At 40.1% G+C, this 13,263-nt stretch overlaps 1 pseudogene; it reads left to right on the top strand.

Moving 5' to 3' along the window:
* The first annotated feature begins 7,467 nt into the window (after positions 1 to 7,467).
* LOC117742831 lies at positions 7,468 to 12,949 on the top strand (annotated as a pseudogene).
* The last annotated feature ends 314 nt before the right edge of the window (positions 12,950 to 13,263 follow it).

Raw genomic sequence — 13,263 nt, 5'->3', positions numbered from 1 at the left:
GTGACGTTATCACATTTCTTGTTTTGTTTTTGTTTTTTCAAAAACCTTATTATAATCTAAGACCAAGAAAACCTGGAACCATCAAATATTTGGAATTCTTTATGATGAAAATAGTTGCCGATTGTTGCAGCGTAATACAATTTGAACAAAAGCCCCTCATCCAAATATCTCAGGATAACCTAAGTGAGGGTTATATTAGATTGTATCAAGCACCAACTCTTTGCCAAAAAAGATTGAGTGTTATTCACACTCTTTCGCACTATGCACACTCTTTTCGCACAATGCAAAAATAAGCTAATCTAATATAAATGATATTGCATGTTTTTGTCAACACAAAGTATTTTTTTTAGCAAGGTTTAGTTTTGTAAAAACCAATGACACGCGATATGTTTAGAGAAACCCAAAAAGGAAGAAAAACAACCTTTTTGCTTTAATTTGATTGTTTCTTAAGGAATTCATTATTGAATCTGTTGATTTCTTAATCACAAATATCTGCTTCAGCCTCTGGCATTTCTTTTTTTTCAGTCGCAACAGACTTTCTAGCAAAGCTGTATGTTGAACTGACTCATTATTCATTGGCTGTCAGATAGCGCAAGGTTACTGTAAAACACAAACAAAGCATTTATACTGCAGCCTGACAGGAAACCGTATGACTTCTCAACAGAAACATCAGCCAATTTTCAAATGGTCAGCCTATCGCTGGGTGGAATAACATCATGTTGCTTTTTGAAAGTGAAACATCTGACTATTGATGGCTGCAGCAAAGTGTTCCTGGTGGCCGCGTCGGTCATTCAGAGACAAACATTAGGTTTAATTTTCCTTCTTGAAGATAAAAAGATTGGAAACTAAAAAGGAGCAGATCTTGTGATCATTCATTCTTATTCTTTCTGCGTTTAACTCACCCTCTCCAGTCCTCCTCCATCCCTCCCACCCCCAGCCAGCTTTATCTCTTTTCAAGCCTCATCACCAACATACAGCCCCCCGCCACCACCTCTCTCCCCTCCTCAATTTCCTCCATCCACTTTCTTCTCCCTGAACAAGAATGAGATTAATTCAGTCCATTTGTATTAGTAGTAGCTGGTTGTGCTGCTTTAGGTTCCCTAACAACAGTATAAAAATATATAAATAAAGCTAAAATCTCTGTGTTGAGTGTGAGCTGCTCACTCGGCCATCTCCTCACTGGTGTGTTCTCGCTCTTGTGCCTTCAGTCTCTCCTGCGTGAGTACCTTTGCCGCTGTACGCCTGTGCAGATTATTCTGAGGCGCTCTGTTATTTATGGGCACGTGCATCTTTTAGAGCATTTCATTTTGGGAACATTTTTAGTCAAGTGGTTTATGCAACTTTCAGGCGACGTGAAACATTCAGATGTGAAAGACCACACAGTAGCGATTAGCTTTTTCGCTGTGTTGCCATGGCAACAACTGTAAATGAAAGACATATTGATTATTCATATTTCGCTATCATTGAGTTGGAAACTATACGATTGAGAAAGCAAAGAGAGGCGAGTGAAAACTGTTTTGTTCCGGGCATCTTAGTTGTCAATGTATGACCTGGTCACAAGCTTTTTTTTTACTATGCGGTTTTGACCTTTAACTGTAGAGTCTGACCACATATTTGGGCAAAGTCTGTTTAAACAGAATGTGAAACGCATGAACAAACATCCACAAACGAGTGCCATTTTGCAATTGCTGAAAAGATACATCACTCTCTCACCCATTTAGTCCAAAACCAAAACGGTAGTGTCTAAAGGAGACGTTACATTGGAATAAAAGGAGGTTTAATTATTCTGTGGTTTCTTAAAACATCAGATTGTTTTAGTTATGATGACATCTTTGCTCATTGCAGAGATTTAAAATTTCTGGTCAAGGGGTCAAACAATCACAGGACTTACCTCTCGAAGTCCACTGTGTGGACACAGTGTGTATGAAAGCCAAAAATAAACACTGACTTGTGCTTTTTACGTAACATTGTTATGCTTGTTACATAACTTTACAGGATTATTTGAACACAAACTATTTTTTCTCATCTCAACCAAGTCGTTTTGTTGCCTAAACCTAACACATTGTTTTTACAATGTTAACCACATGATATTGTGCTTTAGTGGAAGCATGATACAAAGCTGATATAAAAAGTAGTTATGAAACGTATTTTTGCTTCAGAAACGTGGTCTTGGAACGTATCCTCTGGTTTGCACCAAAAAATATTCCGCCAACTGTGTTGCCCTCTTGTTGTCTAATATGTTAATCTCTCGTGGCCGAAATGCCACTTTCCCAAAGTCATGTAGTCAGTTTCCAGTTCTTTTGTTTTTATTCATGGTGTGTCTGTTGTTTGCCTCACGCTTAGTTCTATGTGGTTCAGAGTAACCTCTGAATTGCAGCAGCTGAAACGATCAAAATGTACTTACTTTGACAGTGTGTCAGTGTATGAATCATAAAGGTCAGCAAGCTGAAAGCGCTGACTTTTGGCTGTACATTACATTCAAAGTGTAAAATATTATACTTTGATTGGAGGGAACCTTTACTTATGTGTTGTACATTTGCAGCTAAAATCATTCATATCTTTACTTCAGTAATAGATAATCTCCCTCTCACACACACACACACGCACACAACCCTTTGTTGGTGATGAAGCACATGTAAGTTTTAAGTGTACATGTTAACAGTCCAGATTTCAAGCTAAAAGGCAGTGCACATGTTGTGATGAGGCCACTTGACTGAGACTATTGTGTAGTTAAGACCTGGCTTTAATTAGTTTATAATCTATTTCCCAAACCAGATACTGCAAAGCCACTTGTCCAAGTGTGTAAGGATCAATTTAAGGAGCTTAGAGACCTTCAAAGCGTCACAGGCTGCTGGTATGTTTCAGCTAGGTAAGGCCAGGTGCCACTCTCCTGCGACTCTCAAGTCAGATCAGAACATCTACCGCTTCATTTCCTCTGACGAGAGTAGAAATAAAAGAAAAAGTTCCCTGGGGGGAAACTGAAAGTGAGAGGAACGGGTTGCCTCCTATCCAAGGTCGACCAGCTGCCATGTTCAATGAGTCCCTTCAGTCAATGATTCAACAAAGCACAGAATCCCTTCCAATCATTTGTTTGTCATTTATAATACCAACCCCGCAAAAACACAAAGTCATACATAATCACCCCTGTGAGCTTAATGGGAGGCTTTAGAGTGAGTCACACAAGATGAAAACCTGAAAACTTCTGATCTTTTACAGAGTTTTTTTCTGCTCATGTCCGTGTGAGCGGCTCCCGAGACACCCTTCGGTGCTGTCTGTTTGTGTTTACCCCTGTGGACAAACCCGCAGCTTCCTCAAAGGTGCTATGGAAAGGACAGTGTGTCATGAGGGACCGAGCAGCACGGTGCCGCATTGTTTTAGAGACCGGATGAGTCATGGAAGACAAATCTGGGTTGGTGGCATTTGAGAAGGCTTGTCCATTGCATTAGGACAGGGCTGTTTAAATCAACAGTGGGATTATAACATGGTCCCATGATGCCTGTTTTAGCAGGTCACACAAGGAATTCATTAAGGCTTAATGTAACCTAATTACCTGAGAGACTCAACAGTTACATGCTACGATTGTAATTTGTTTTTGAAGAAGAATACCTCCTCTCGGCTGATTCTTGTCAGCCTTACTCACAAAAGTTAAAATTGTCAAAGCATCAAGGCTTATTTATAGCCCCTCGTACATAATGTGAGTGCAGCATCGCTGCTACTATTTCAAGTAATTTCTATATGACTCACCAAATAAATAAAAAAGCTCATACATCATCAAAAGAGCAGACAGCAAATTCTCCTCTGCTTTAGTCATGGCTGAATTACTTCTCATCTATATTGCCATTTTTACGCTCCAATTATTTGTCCCTTTGGACAAAGTCTGAAATTCAAATGAGGTGCTTGACACATGTAGATTTAAACTGAAAATGTGGTCAAGAATATGTCAACAACCCCCCCACCCACACTTCCCACTTCCCACCATCTCATTCAGGTTTTCCTCCATTTCTAAATAATGCGGCTCAGTAGGGTTCAGCTTTCTCTGAGTGGCTGCCTTTGATTTTGTTTTTTTCCTGTCTGTACTGATAAAAGCCAAATTACACAAGATTGCCCACATACAATAGGGGCAGCTATAAATGCGTTCATTTTGTTTTTGTCTTTCAGCACACATCTCCTACGTTTGTCCCGTATGCTAACGTCAAGTGTGTGCAGGTGACAGACTCCAAGCATAATCTGTTTTCCTCCACGCTCCCCCTTTTCTCTTTATTTCCACCTCTGTGCCTCTTTGTGTCTCTCTCTCTCTCTCTCTCTGACTACCCTCACACACACTGCCAATGTGAGATAGACATGTCTGTGTGTCCAGTGCAGTGTGTCATGTGAGATAATGTGTGACGTACGCGTCATGTGCCAGCAGTTTTAGGGTTCCACTAGAAGCTACTTATTATTGTTATCGTTTTTAGGCATCATCATTATCAGCTGGAGCAGACGAGTCCCTCTGCGTCATTGTTCTCTCCAAAAACCCCTAAAGCTCCAGCCACCAAAGCTACCCACAACGTTACCAACAAAGGAGGGAAGAGAACACATCGAAAATCACTCTGGCGTCCCTCCCCTCATCCATCCTCTCATCCACAGTCTGCATACCCCCCACCCCCCTCCCCCCTTCCTCTGTACCCTCTGCACTGTCTCCCATTTTTTTTTGCATCTCTATCAAATGTTGACTTCTTTTGTCTCATGCGCTCTTTCTTATTTCATCGCACTCAATCTTTCTGCGTGACACGCTCTGCCCTCGCACGCTCTCTCTGGCCGCCATTATCTAAACCACCCATCTCCTCATCTTTCCCTCAATTCCCCTCTCTCATAGTCAAGAAAAAAATGCACAACCTGCACACACAGATAAATGCACACTCCAACACACACACAATGACACTGTGCGTGCAAATAGTCTCACCCCTCCCAAAACCTTCTCCCGTGCCCCCACCACCACCTTCTACTCTATCCAACCCCCCCAACACACACACACACACACACACACTAATCCTAATCACACCACCACCACCGTCATCAACCCTTATCTCACTCCACCAAATCTGCTGTGACTCAAAACAATTTCCTCTCATTTGCGATTTTACTGCCCACCCCCGCATCCTACACCTCCATCAAGCTCCCTACCCCCTCCAATAAGCCCTCTCCACCTCTTCAATACCCCATCACTACCCATCAGGCACGAACCCCACCCAAATGCACAAACCCAAACACATACACTCACGTACACACACTCTGACCGGTCGCCATTAAGAATGACGGCTCATCATGTGCACGTGGTGACTTGCCACTGTCATCCAGTGGAGCCCGAGAAGAACTGCAGTGTGACGTCACAGCGGACGCCGGCCCCGTTGGTTGGTGGAACATATTTACGCGTGTGTGTGTATGTGTGTGTGTGTGTGTGTGTGTGTGTGTGTGTGTGTGTGTGTGTGTGTGTGTGTGTGTGTGTGTGTGTGTGTGTGTGTGTGTGTGTGATTCTGTGCGTGTAGTTGGGATGGGGGAGCCGGAGGAATACAATTTGGTGGGTGGGTGGACCCGTTGGGCCTTGCAGCATCACTGAACCAGGAAAATGAATGAGAGCCTACACTAGGTGGCACCCCCTTCCTCTCCTGTTGGCTCCTCCGCTAATTTCCCTTTCTCTTTTCTGCTCCTCTCTTCTCTCTTTGGCCCCCAAGGCGAAGAAAACAGTTGAAACTGCAAATATGAGTGTGTTCGACAGGATGTTCGACAGGATGTCGCAGGGTTGCTTGACTGTGTTTAATGACTTGAATCACCGGAAAGAGAAACACATGTTTATATTATTTGATTAAATTATCACAGATGCATTCAAAGTTCAGTAAAGCAGCCTCATATGCCAGACATTTTGAGCATTTACATTTCAACAAGAGCAAAACAGCACCACCCAATGGGAGGTTCTCATAGCCACAACCAGCGAGAGGAACACCTCACTGAGAGGTGTTACTATGGGAGGAAGAATATGACACGATGAGGCTACAGGATACAAGCTTGTGTGCTGTTTTACAACGACAGACTCAGTGATTTACCTCGGTGAGGGGAAAATACTGTGAGTTAGCAACACAACGTCAGTTCTCTCTGTAGCTCTGCAGTCATGAAATGGTTAGACAGCCAACAACAAAATAGTTTTTCTAGCAGACAATCTGCAGTTCGTACTGATGATGGGAAATCCAAATATCGCCTTCGGATTTTAGTGGTCATTTAGATCAAATCTAAAAATCAGGAATATACACATTGATGTTGACCCTATAATGCAATAAGTGAAATGCAAAAATTCATAATGAATTTAAAAAGAAAATCAAAGCTATTAAGTTTAAGGTAGGTTTGCATGATTGCATTACCATATTGTTTCCAATTACATGCGGTTGAATATGTGATTAAATAATTGTGGCAAACACCTATGGAAGACCATTTGTGTATGGTGCTCATCATGATCTTCACATATTAAAGGTACAGGGAACTCAAATGTTGGGATTATTTGATTATTATTTGATTATTTACGTACCCCGTAGTTATGGAGCGATTATATCATTCATGTGTGGTCATGTTTTTGACCACCTGGCAAATATTCACACTTTGGGTTTGTCTAAAACTAGAAATATCTTTATTTTATTTTGAACCGCTGAATGCTCCTCAGTGTTCACCAGCTAACTCGCCTGTCTGCTGTTTGGTGCTGAGCAGGTGGTGTTTGTTCTATGTAGGTTCATCACCACGAGCAATCCCATTCATTTGTTGCATTGTTTTTACATTGTTAATTGATACAATGTTGATGGGAAATATCATTACAGACCCTTAAAAGCTGCTCTAATCAATATGTTTTATATTAACAAGGTGTCAGATGACTAAGAGTTGTCACGAATGATAAACCCAGAGATAATTATCACCCGACTCTATACCACAGCCTCTATACCAGTGAAAGTAGCATTTCAACCCCTCATTACAGTTAGCTGTGCTTTTTAGTTCATCTTTCACTTTTCCTGCTATATTCTTCAGTAAAATTGTCGGCGACATAACTTCCACCTCCCCTCAATGCTCAGAGTTAAACAGGGTGAAAGCTGTATTACTCATACAGTATGTTTAATTATAGACATGCATATTCATACAAACCTTTCATTACTTTTGAACTTTGGTGAAAATGTGAAAATCTGTGACGCACCACAGAGAGAAAAACAACCAATTCATTTTGGCAAGTGCACGACTTGTTGGTGATGTGACTTGTAGCAATGCCCTAGTACTTTGTATTTCTCACAGACAAAGATAAAGGTGAGCGGATATTGCCTTGGTTATTGTTTATTACCCAGGTAATTGGTTATTGATTACTCTCCGCCTTCTTGTCTGTTTCTGAGGCGAAGAATTGCACTGTACGTTTATTCAGTTTGGGATTGAGTTCTGTTTTCTGCCAAATCTCATTTCAGTATGGTAGATTTAGCTTTAAAAGGCGCATGTAGAGGAGTAAATGGACAGTCCACAACAGACGAATCGCCTTCTGCTGCTGCTGCTCAGTGTTGAGTCACACTGCGGATCCTGCATGAAGAGCATTATGCTCTGGGTACCCGTGGACTACAAGAATGAAACAGTTTAGTTTTTTAAACAAGCGGGACCCGTGGTAAGATTGTGTCTAGATGCAAGGAGAGTTTAATTATACTCCACCAGACTAAATATGTTTAAAACTAAAGGTAATACGTATGCATAAACACATGAACATATATGTTGTTGAGGCTTAGACTAGCAATATTTAGACTAGTGTGGAGGACACTTATTACCAGGATAAATGTGAATATGTCTGAGATGGTTTTGGTTTTGATTTTTTTTTTAAACTTAAATAGCTTTACTTTTAATGTGAGGGTTGTGGTGTACCAGTAATTCTTTCCAAATTGCCATCTACTTATAAAAGTAATTAACACAAAATAATTGTCATAGTGATAAAAGTGTGGCAGCATTTGAACTAAAACAGATTACATCATTTTCACTGACCTAAATAAACCCCTAAGAGGTGTCCCTAGCTCAAGTAGTAGACAAATATAGTGTGATATGTTGGTCATTCTCAATTAGCACTTACATAAGCGACATGGTCAAAATAACTGTTTTTTAAAGGTCTCATGTGTATACATATATATATATATATATATATATATATACAGTATATAGACTTTATGCATGCTTAATAGTCAAAATACCATGGAAATAAGTTAGTGTCTCACTTTGTGAGAAGAAATAGTTCAGCATCTATCCACTTTTCACCGCTCATTGCACAAAACTTGATAGATGAGGACATTTAGTTTCATTTTGAGCAATCCTTTTGATGCTAAAGGATGTCAAAAACCTACACCAGCAATCACTAAAACTATTTTCTAAAGAAGAAAGGAGAGCAAGTAAAGACGCTTACAAATACAAAAAAAGAGCTGCGGCAAAACCAAACCATGTCAGCTGCCAGAGAACTTTCTCTTACCTCAAGGCTTTTCTGAGACATGTTTTTTTTCTCAAAGAATAATAACTCCATCAGCAACTGTGTGTGCCGCATGTGGAGTTTAATTCATTCATGTTTGGTGAAGTTCATTTATGTTTTTATAGTTATGAAAATGTGGGAGCATGATTTTGTTTTTCAGTTCATTTCACAGATGATGAGCTTCCTGATGGGCTTCGTCAGCATGGTGTTCTGCGGTCACCTGGGAAAAACAGAGCTGGCGGCGGTGGCGTTGGCGATTGGACTATTTTCTTATATCATCTTATTTGATTACAGGTAATACATGTCACAGGTATTTCCATTGGCACTGGTTTGGCATCAACATGTGATAAATACTCTCATATCTCAGGTATTCATCTGATCTTATTTATACAACCAGGTCAGTCATGACCTGTTACTGCTGTGTTCACAGTGTGCTCTTCCAAATTAAAATTGCCCTTTCTTCTTGCACATGAGTAAGTGTTATTTTAGTTTCCTGTTTTTCTGACCACCTGCTTGCAGACTTATGGGAGTGGTAACGGAAAGCGTATCAGCTGTATGTGAAAATATGTATGCCGGCTTTGCATCTCCATCCATACATGCTTTATTGAATAGTTGTTTTGTCTTATTATTGATCTAATCATTAACATTCATCGCCTCCTGTTGGATTCTGCAGGCTGCCTTCATGTACCAGTTGCAGGGAGCAGATATCTTCAGAATCAGGTTTGTTTATTGACTGCAAGACCACTGGTGTGAATCTAAATAATGAATTAGAGTTGGTCTGTAATGAGATCATTTTGTGTGTTGGAAAGAATGTGTACTGTGAGACTGAAACAAACAGCGTGTGCGCTGATGTGTTGAGAAGCCAAGCTTTTTTCAACAGCTTGCTGTGTCTCACAGGGCATCATGTGGCCCCAGGTGATATCTGGAGCCACAGGGAACGTTTTAAATGTAATAATCAACTACATCTTCCTCAACCTTCTGGATCTGGGGGTTACATGAGTACATCTACCACACTCACACTAGTGTACGCCATAACTGAGTAATACTCTTTCATAATTTAAACCAATCTGAGGATCAGTCAGAGTAAGAATAAAGCATGGTCAGTAGTCAAGTGGAGGCTTTATTTGAGGACTTCTGTACTGGAAATGACTAAATACTTTGTTTTTCTACCTTTTTGTTGTTGTCTTGACTCCACTAAAGGGGATCTACAGCTGCAAATGCCATCTCACAGTACATCTGCTTTAGGGGACTGCACAAAGCTACTTGGGACGATAAGTTCAGTGAACTACTGTAAGGATAGCTTTTAATGTGTTACTTTCTTAAGATTTCATGTTCAATTTCAATTTCAATAAATGATCATGAAGTGAAAACACACTATGAAAGGTTTATAATCTTAGGACGCAAACATGGACAACTCTCAGGCCGGACAACGCTGCGGTAACGATCAATCAATCCTAAAGCATGCCATGCTTGTCCATCTATTTTATTGTAAATATCATAAATTTGTGTTTGCCACAGAGTTTATTTTCTTCAGTGATCCAAAATCAAATGGAAAAATCACGTCAGTTTTTTGCAGAGGAACCAGTGTGATGCTAACTTCCTTGGTTGGCTTACAAAGAACACCTCATCCCTGCAGCACTCATACAATTGGACTTCCTTTTGCAATCAGCCGCCCCCTGATGGCTATTCGAGAGAATGCTAGTTTAAGGCACTCAACTGTGGTGGCTTCACTTTTCAGAACTTGAGGTTGCCGCCTGTGTTGACCTAGTGTGCACTTACAAAAAGACTCTAGCATATACGTTGGCTTTACAATTAATTGGAATGAATGAATTAGCCAAACACATTGCAAACTGTGGGCGAAGAGTGCCAGATGGGGGGGTCAGAGATGCACTCAGCTGTGTTATCCCCACAGCCCCCGAACAGCCGGGGAACGGTTAAGAGTGGTGAGTTAGCAATCAGCAGGCAGTCAACAGCAGTAAAGCAGGTAATGAAAGGTGTTTTGAATAAGTATGAATCACTGCAGCCAAAAGGTCCTTGAGCATGCAACCAGCTGCTGCTGGTTCACAACTGCATTAAACAATCTGAACCATCAGAGCCCCCAAATCTTATCTACCGGGTTTCATCAACGTCTCATGTGTACTTAAATAGACATGTCATATATTATAACTTTGTAAGACCATGCTTGGAACTAGAGAAAAATAAATAAATGCAGGCCTTGACTATTGCTGATAAATGTATTTTACGTCACATTAAGGCCGATAATAATCTATAGAGTCAGAATGAAGTTTTAAAGCCTGCATAATGATTATTATTAGTATATCATTGCTTATGATAACAGAGGTTAGCTATAGAGAGCAGTTTTTGTTGTATTGCTTTTAGACTTACTTTGTTTACATTCTGTTTCATTGCAAATGTACAAGCAATGGACGTGTAGTGTGATCGCATCAAACATTCATATACATTTAATTATTATCAGTGTTATCTGGGCTTTGCCCGGTTTCCTATACAGAGATTATTTTACTTCCCTGGTAATCGTTGTATGTTGTACAACAGAGATATTTTTCCTTCATAAGTGGCCACGACCAAAACATTGCAAACGCATTTCTGTGGACCGTAGTTTAGGGGAAGAAGAAAAAAAAAGACATGTCATGCCAGTTGATGACAATGGAGCCTGCTGTCCAAATAGTAGACATGACAATGTCTCACAGTTCCTCGGTGAAATGGCAATATAACTTGTCTTTTGGGTATTAATACATTTCATTGAATGCATCGCACCTCCTATCATCTCCTAGGCTGGTCAAGAGACTGCCTACAGGAATGGGGTCCTTTCCTCCACCTGGCCATCCCCAGCATGCTGATGTTTTGGAGTGGTGGCTGTATGAGATTGCAGGGTTCCTGTCAGGCATTATCAGCAAGGTTGAGCTGGGAGCTCAGTCTAAACTTTATGAACTGGCTACTACCGCTTACATGGTAATTGCTGCTTTTGTCTTGGTAGGTTTTGGATACCAATTAATGGTTACCATTAATAGAAAATAATGTATGCTAATGTAAGTTTGTGTGGATACTTGAATGGTATTGATCTACAGGTCGATACCCTAAAATCAGTGTGTTCACATTTGGCTATGAAATGTTTCCATTTTCCATGTATCCTGTCCACCACAGTTTCCACTGGGTTTCTCCGTGGCTGCACAGAGCAAGCCAAGCTTTCTGGCAAGGTCGTCGTCATCTGTGCATGTATGAATCAAACAAATCAAAGTAATTTCCCATGTTTGTCCATTTAAATTAATTAGCCAATAAAAGGTTTTTTGTTCATTTAGAATACATTGTAATCCCTATTAGGCTTTTATCTATTTCCAACCCTTGTCTAATGACTTGTTGTCGTATCCAGTTATTGTGTTGTGTTTCATCGGAGCGTGTCTTAGTGTGTCTAAGGATGTGGTTGGTTACATTTTTACTACAGAGAAGTAAGTATAGATTGTGTTTGTGTTTTTTATTAGAAAAAATCACGTACAGGCAGAACCTCAGACAGAGAGCTCTATTAATTTCAAAGTTCAGTAATGTAGTAACTTCAGAAAACACTGACCCTCGACAGCAAAGTAAGCTTGGACTTTGCACTGTCACTACCTGAGATATGAATGACTTAGTTATTTGAGCTAAGCAAAAGAATATTTCAATCAACTTCCTCACCTGTCGTTATTTATAAAACTTTCATATCCGTATCTGCATTTTGCTTTTAGAGACATTATTCAGAGGGTGGTGGATATCATGAAGATTTACGGTTTCATCCATGTGGCTGAGGCCTTTGCAGTGAGAGCCTTTGCCACACAAGTCACTTTATCTCTTTGCCGAGCAAAATAAACCTGACTTGTTGGCACAGAATTGAGATTTCAATGTGACCGGAGGTATTGTCAGAGGGGCAAGGAAGCAATTGATTGGTGCTGTGTGCAACTTGGTAGGTTACTATTTTATTGGGTTCCCCATTGGTGTGTCTTTGATGCTCCTGGTCAAAATGGGCATCATATGTTCAATATTTGCAATATTTATACAATAAGTGACAGTATCATATTTCCACTCAAACTAATACACTTTAATTTTCCTGTGCAAATTGAACTGGATAAAAAACACTGAAGAGGTAAGTCAGAGGAAGAAACAAATTCACTTAATACAGTGCCATTGCTATTGTAGATGCAAACCATGTTCAATACTAATATTTTAGCCTGTTTTTTGTGATAGGCGCTTATTAGAGCACAGTCCACAAAACAGAGGAAAACAAGATGTTCTGGAAAACAAAGGTTAACACAAGTTACTAGTTATTTTACCTCGAGCTACATATGAACATTTTGCAAACATTAATCATGTGTTGAACCCCTCACAGCCCTGGACTCTGGCGATTTAAAGGCCCACGAAAAGACCAATCTATCTACTTCTTTGAGTTCAGTGAAGGAAGCTTGAAGCAAAGCAAACAGGACCCAGGCCCCTAGTGGAAGGATGGGGTCATCACACACACACACATATATATATATATATATATATATATATATATATATATATATATATATATATATATATATATGGGCGGCTGTAGCTCATTGTGAGAGTGGTCGTCCTAGTTGCTCCTCGGGCGCTGCAGCCCACTGCTCCTTAACTACTAGGGATGGGTTAAAATGCCATGTATTTATGTATGTATTTAAATATGTAATATGTTGTTTGTAAGCTATATATGTAGCTTCCATTTTACCATACGAAACAATTTCTAATTCAATTTC

This window comes from Cyclopterus lumpus, chromosome 14 (assembly GCF_009769545.1).
Source record: "Cyclopterus lumpus isolate fCycLum1 chromosome 14, fCycLum1.pri, whole genome shotgun sequence".
In the NCBI taxonomy this organism is placed as follows: Eukaryota; Metazoa; Chordata; class Actinopteri; order Perciformes; family Cyclopteridae; genus Cyclopterus; species Cyclopterus lumpus.
The sequence above is the reverse complement of the archived record's forward strand: the minus strand, read 5'-3'. Positions and strand labels throughout refer to the sequence as shown.